General features: G+C 36.8%; 1 long non-coding RNA gene across 1 annotated transcript; it reads right to left on the minus strand.

Annotated features, from left to right (window-relative positions):
- Window positions 1-223: 223 nt before the first annotated feature.
- On the minus strand, window positions 224-6,262 carry LOC118471678 (uncharacterized). Its single transcript, XR_008601971.1, has 5 exons — window positions 6,133-6,262; window positions 5,500-5,691; window positions 1,014-1,148; window positions 627-691; window positions 224-505 (listed from the first exon to the last, which is right to left on the minus strand). It is a non-coding gene; the product is annotated as an uncharacterized LOC118471678 (long non-coding RNA).
- Window positions 6,263-6,707: the final 445 nt, after the last annotated feature.

Genomic DNA, 6,707 nt, shown 5'->3' on the forward strand with positions numbered 1-6,707 from the left:
AAACTCAGACCAACCATCCCTTGAGCCACACCGTCAGCTTTACTTAGTATTTCATTTTTAAAATAAACATCAACAAGTCTTCACACATGACTTTTCCACAGATCTGGTATTTATATATTTTTAATTGATACATAAATGGTGGCCTCCATAATAATAATAATAATAATAATAATAATAATAATAATAATAATAATAATAATAATAATAATAATAATAATAATAATAATAATAATAATAATAATAATAATAATAATAATAACAACAACAACAACAACAATAATAATAATAATAATAATAATAATAATAATAATAAATTGCATTATTATGTGTCAAACCCAAAGACATGATCAAATAGGTGACTAAGTGTTGCTGCCCAGACGAGTCTGCACCAGAAATACTCGTCAGCTAAACTAATTATTAATATTTTATTAACGTACAACGCTGGTGAGCAGTTTAATCTAAAAGGTTGTGTAGATAATCACCACAGATGACCACACCCGACTCCCTGTGGAAAACCAATGAGATCTTGTAAAATCTGTGCAGTTTGGCAGGTTGCATGTAGAATAAATTGCTGTCTAACCTCTTGATCAGAAAGGAAACCATGAAAACTAAACCAAATAACTAACCTGCAAAGAGATAACACGGCTCATCACAGCAATAACGGCACAAGATCTGTGTCCATTTAACTGTGCTGATGGAAAAAAGGACATTAATGGAATATTTTGAGCCCAAATATACATTCCAGGTCACATCCAGAGTTTTCTTATTTATAGACTGGCTGACTAGTCTGAATTTAAATTTGTTTGTCACCTTTTCCAGTAGATGTGAGATCACCTGATCATTTGAAGCTAATGACAGACAGATCTTCTTGTTGTTAACACAAAGAAGGAAAGTGCATTTTATCACAAACATAAAAGAAATGATTGAAAATCCCTGAAAACATGTACTAATCCACACACTGCAGACTTGGAGGGAATCATTGTAGTCTTTGTGGGGGAACAGCGAACACTTACCTCGACTTAAAAGTGATTTCCATCAGCTGCTGAAGTAGCTGGAGACCAGTTCTGTCCACAGTTCAGGAAATATGATGGACAGGCTGGTCCTGGTGTGAAGATCCAGGCTCCTCTGAACCAGAAGCATCTTTATTCCTGAAATAAGATGAAAGTAGATTTAGTTGGGATCTTTGCCACTCTTACAGTGAGGAGATGAGGCTTGAGGAGTCAGTAACTTCTTTTAAATCACTTCTGAAAACCCCTTTTATAGACTTACTTTTGTGTGAAGTTTACTTTTAGCTTCTATTCTGTATATCTGTACTATTTATCTGTTTATTTTATATATTCGCTTTTGCTTTATTTTAATTTTAGTTGACTGGTTCTTTGGTGTGATGTCAACTTTAATTCCTTAATTCTCAAAGTTTTGGATTTCTAACTTTAATCTTCAATCATATTCCTCAACTTTTAAACTGCCTAGGTCCTTTGTTTGATATGCATTCAAATCTAGTTAATTATTCATTTAACTTATTATCAACTTTACTCTTTATTTGACTGCTCTGCCTTGTGTCTTGTTTGATCGTCTGTGTTGCATGTTTTGACTGTCAAAGCACTTTGTGAACGCTGTTCTTAAGGGTTCTATATAAATATTCTTATATATTACTATTGTTATTTTTATTATTATCATAGTGACAAGTACCAGCTGAGGCCAGTCCATCACTCAGAGCTGAACTGGTTTATCTGTTGACCGTTTTTTAGACATAAGAACATCTGGCTAAATGTCATCTTTGAGCCTAATCTAAATAATGGTGAGAACTGTACTCTTTCTGCTGTAGCAAACAAATTTAAGTATTTCTATTCTATGCTATTCTTCACTGACTGCGGGACACTGGCATTCAGAATTTTCTAAAATTTACTGGCATCAATTATTTCCTCTATCTCTGCTGTTTCCTGTGGCACCAACTGTCCAAAGCAGAATAATTTCACCTTCTGTTATCAGCTGGTCAGATGTTCTTTTCATCAAATGCTGCTCCTTTTTTCCTACTTTTGATTATTGTGGCCAAAAACTTTTTGACTTCATCTGCTATCTGTCAGGGGAACCTTTCTGCAGCTTCTTTGCAGTCGTATGAAAGTTTTCTTTAGCCTTTCTGCCCAACAGATGCGCACCTTTATCTGAAAGTATTCTTCTTGCTGCACCTTATGAAGAACTTGTGGATCTGTAAAAGATTATTATTATTCCATTTAAAGGTGTTTCAGACACTGGAAATTGCAAGCTGGAAGCACTTTGGTACCTTGTTATTGTCATTCTCCCTGTTTTAGAAGCATTAATTAGCTTAATGTTAGATTCTCAGCCAGTTGCTTAGAGGCTGCAGTGGTTTTTTACTTCTAGTATGACGTTTGGGATGTCAGAGAATTTATTAAGCTCAGGGTTTCCACTACATCCATTCTGCAGCGGTCGCCCGCCGCTGCTAAAATCCCAGCACCGCTCCTTTAAATTACTTTTTTAAACATTTTTTTAAAATCGTCGCTAATACGCCTCATCGTGGTGAAAACAAACCACTGATTCTGCCCAAAAATGCATGTACTCTTACATCTGTTATTATCGTGCCTAAAAGTTGTAAAGTATCATATTGCACTCTGTTATGGCTGTGGCCGTATTCTGTGATGTGATATTACTGTGTTTGTGTTTTGGAGTTGTTTTGTTGTCTGGCAGTGGCTGTTCTGTGTTCGTGTGGATCTTTGTCTCGTTGTCCTTGTGTTCTGTGTGAGTCGTCTGTTCGTCCTGTTAGTTTGTAGTGTGGTCTGTCTGTGGAGATCTTTGTTCTGTCCAGGAGATGTATTTGGCAGCAAGGCGGACCCAGTGCTGATTGGCTGTTCACCTTTTTAAATCGCAGCGGCCTGCAGTGATGGAAGAGCCACCCTGACAGCAGCACCGTTTTTGCGTGTTTTCCCAGACTCCAATCTTTTGAATTGATACCTGTGTTCTTTGCTAGATTAGGCTAGTTTTGCTTTTGTTTGTTAGACTTACGTTTCTTTTTCTAGTAGTTGTGTTTTTGTTGGATAAGTTTTTTTGTTTGAGTGCTAAAATGCCTCTTCAGTTTCAATCCAGTTTTGTTGTTGTTGTTTGAATGTATAGCCCATGGAGTGGCCTGTTTTATTTTAAAATATTGTAAATAAACTTTTTAAAAACAATTTCTTAGATCCTGTTGGTTGCTTTGGGGACTGGGAAAATATTCAATTTTTTAAAAAACAAATATTATGCTACGCACCTTCCCCCTAGACAGGTGCGTAACGTCTCATAACATGCATAGAAAAAGATTTAAATTTTTAAGTTTATATCACGCAAAAGATCTCCAGAAAAAAAGGTTGAGTATCATCAACAAGAAAAAAGCTTCACAGTTAGACCCAATTTTACTTCGTTTGCCAATATGTTCACATATGATGATTTAATATGACTGTTACTGTGCCAAGTAATTGGATAATCAATGCAGGTCTATGATCTGTAACATTTTGGCTTTTGGATTTGTCAAATGTCAATAATGACTGTCGGAAAATATTAGATTTTTTTGTTTGGTTATATTCTGTTTAAGTCTATAATATACTGATTCCACTACATATAAATAGTAATTAATGATTTTATCAAATCATACCAGACAGATTAAATGCTTTTAATGGAGATATGTATAATAGTAGCTGTAGTACAAGAGTTTCATGGAAACAGCCTCTCCATATTTTGCTGTAAATGATTCCCGAGTCTACAAAAAGGTATTTTCAGCACATTTTACTGCAAGCACAGTGCACTTTGTGAGTTTAACTCCTTTGAATATCTCTGTACTGTGGTGAAAACTTCAACAAGCAATTTATTAGATGCTGTTTACAGACCCACGAAGTACTGTGCACAGTTTATTTATGGTTTTCATGAAATATTGACAGTTACTGATTTTAACTCCTCTTTTTAACTGGTGATTTTAAGATTCATCTAAAAAAGTGTCAGTGCACTCTCTGCAAGAAAAATGCTTGCAATATTTGATATTGTTCCTGCAGTAAACACTAGAAATCAACAAGGTGACTTCTGCATTTTCTTTGACACTTTAGTTCCTGCTCTTGCCCAAACTTGATTTTAAACTTTTCAAAAGGGCGCCGTCGTGCAAATACCAATGCACTACTTATAAAAGCTTTATCCGATTCATCAGTCACATATTTAGAATCTGTAAACAAGCATTTTAATCGCTTTAAATTCCAAAACACACGAGGTCTTAAAAGAAGGAACATCTCTTAAGACTGCAATAATCTCCAGCATACAGAAAGTGCAGCAAAGAAATTCCACAGCAGCTGCTCATCAAAAGAAAACAGAGAAAAACAAAACTTCAGATTGATTTTTAGAGAAACTCAGTCTTTACACCTCTGAGCTACGCAGAGTGTTTCAGACTCTGTAGTGTCATTAATATTACAATCGTAAAAACACTTTTTTGGCCTTGCTTGCAGGTCAGCAAAACTCATTACGTTCAACAACCGAATTCCTGTCAGCTAAAAAAATGTGATGAGTTTTTATTTTTATGAAACTGAGAATATCAGACGCTAAATGTTTGATCCCAGCAGAGATGCTATGACCTTATCACTCAATGCAGAAAAACACGTTCTACATCTAAATTCACTTCACTTAATGACAATACTGTATGTGTTCAGAAAATATTCAGCCTATAAGCGTTTCAAAAAAAAAGTTTTACGTTTCCTTCTCTCAGGCATCTTTCCAGCTTCACTAAAAGCTGCACTTGTCAGGAAAAAGATAAATCTGGATTCTTCAATATAATATTCTAATAAAATCATAACAATATCTTCTTCCTAAGTCAGATTACTGGGAGAGTACAGTTTAATTAAATCAATAACTTCTTGCAGATGGATGACGTTCTAGACAGTTTTCAATCAGGTTTTATTCATTTCACAGCCCTGAAACTGCTCTGATAAAGAATATAAAAGGCATTTTCCTGAGTTATGGTTTAAAGAGTCTAACAGTCCTGCTGTTATTGGATCTCATTGCAGCGTTTGATCCTAATTACTCCTGGATAGAGTAGAAAATTGGGTCAGACTGTCAGGGACAGTCCTCAGATGGATCGGTGTCAGTAATTATAAATCTGAAAGAACCGTCATGATGTTTGTGGTTCTACAAGGTTCTTGGGCTCCTCATGTTCAACCTGTACATGTTTCCCCCTTTTCAGAGTCTCCAAAAGTACTGGGGCTGCTAAAATGGTCCTGTAGATTCTTCTATATCTGAGCCTTGAGAAAGTGAACAACAGGATGCAACAAAACTTCCATAAAATCATCCATCCATCTGCTACCTATACACCGCTTAATCCTCGTTAGGGTTGCAGGGGGGCTGGAGTCTTTAACAGCTGATTTAGGGTGAAGGCAGAGGACACCTGGACAGGTAACCAGTCTATCACACGCTTGGTGGCCGATGTACTTGACTCATGGAACTTTACAGCAGCTTATTTGCTGGGTGAAAGCTGACCTTGGACAGTGGTAATGACTTTGCAGCAGCTGTCCTCATGGATCTTGCAAAGTGTGTATTGGAAAGACGGGCTGACAAGATAAGTCCCTCAAAGAGCTCAGGATGAGAACCTCCAACTGTCTTGCCAAGTGGTCCGTCCCACAACATGAGATCTCCAACAGCTTTTATTCTCTGAGGTGCCACTCAATTTACCTGCATTTTAAAGAGTTGATTTTAATCACATTTTAACAAATTTTACTCAACATTTTTATCAGACTTTTTAAACTATTTTTATACTTTTTAATTCATATTTTTAAAATTATTTAAAGTGCATAAAGTGACTTTTAAAGTGCATTCCGTCCCAGATCCAATAAATAAACAAATAGAATAAAGTGCATAGTACAAACCCACCATTACAAACAGAACGAATTAACTGGTTTTTAACCTTAGCTGGAAAATCTCTAATTAGCACCAATTAGCCTGCAATCTTATTTTCAACTGAGCAATTACAAACACACAGCAATTATTGGCGTACAGACATCAGAAAGTTAACAACCCGCCGCTCCGTGGCTAATGCTAATGCTAACACGTTCTGCAGCGGCTAACATCTGCAGGTTAAACAGTCTCCCAGATCTTTCATGGTTCTGCTCTTACCGGCTGCTACCTGGATTTCTATAGATGAAGCAGTCCTGCACAGTTTGCCGCAGATCCTCCGCTCACAGCCACTTTGTTTGAGGAGGTCAATCATTCTCCTTCCTCCTCAATGCTGCGTGTGTTCCTTTTTATGCTGCAGGTAGCAAACCTGCAGCCGCAGATTGGTTCCGCCCCAGCTGAGTGGAGTACCTGTGTGAATGCTTCTTCTTTCTATCAGATTTCAGCTTCTTCTTTCTATCACATTTCAGCTTCTTCTTTCTATGAGGTTTCAGCTTCTCCCAGTTTGACTTGACACACACATCAAATCAAATCAGGCCAGAATTAAGAGTTGAAGCAAGAGGAAAATATTCATCTTCTACGGTTTATCATTATTAAGCCTGTCCATAATTGCTAGTTTTCTATTCCTGTGTTCTCCGGCTGATTCTAAACCTTTATTTATCCAGGAAACGTCCGTTGAATCACGATGCCTCCACAGCTTTAGTTTCCCACAACAGACCCACAGGTTTCTCAATCACCGACGGAGTCCTGAGGTGAAAATGAGCTGCAGTCGAACTTTTTACTTCCTCCTACTCACT

Source organism: Amphiprion ocellaris, chromosome 6 (assembly GCF_022539595.1).
Source record: "Amphiprion ocellaris isolate individual 3 ecotype Okinawa chromosome 6, ASM2253959v1, whole genome shotgun sequence".
NCBI classification, from domain to species: Eukaryota; Metazoa; Chordata; class Actinopteri; family Pomacentridae; genus Amphiprion; species Amphiprion ocellaris.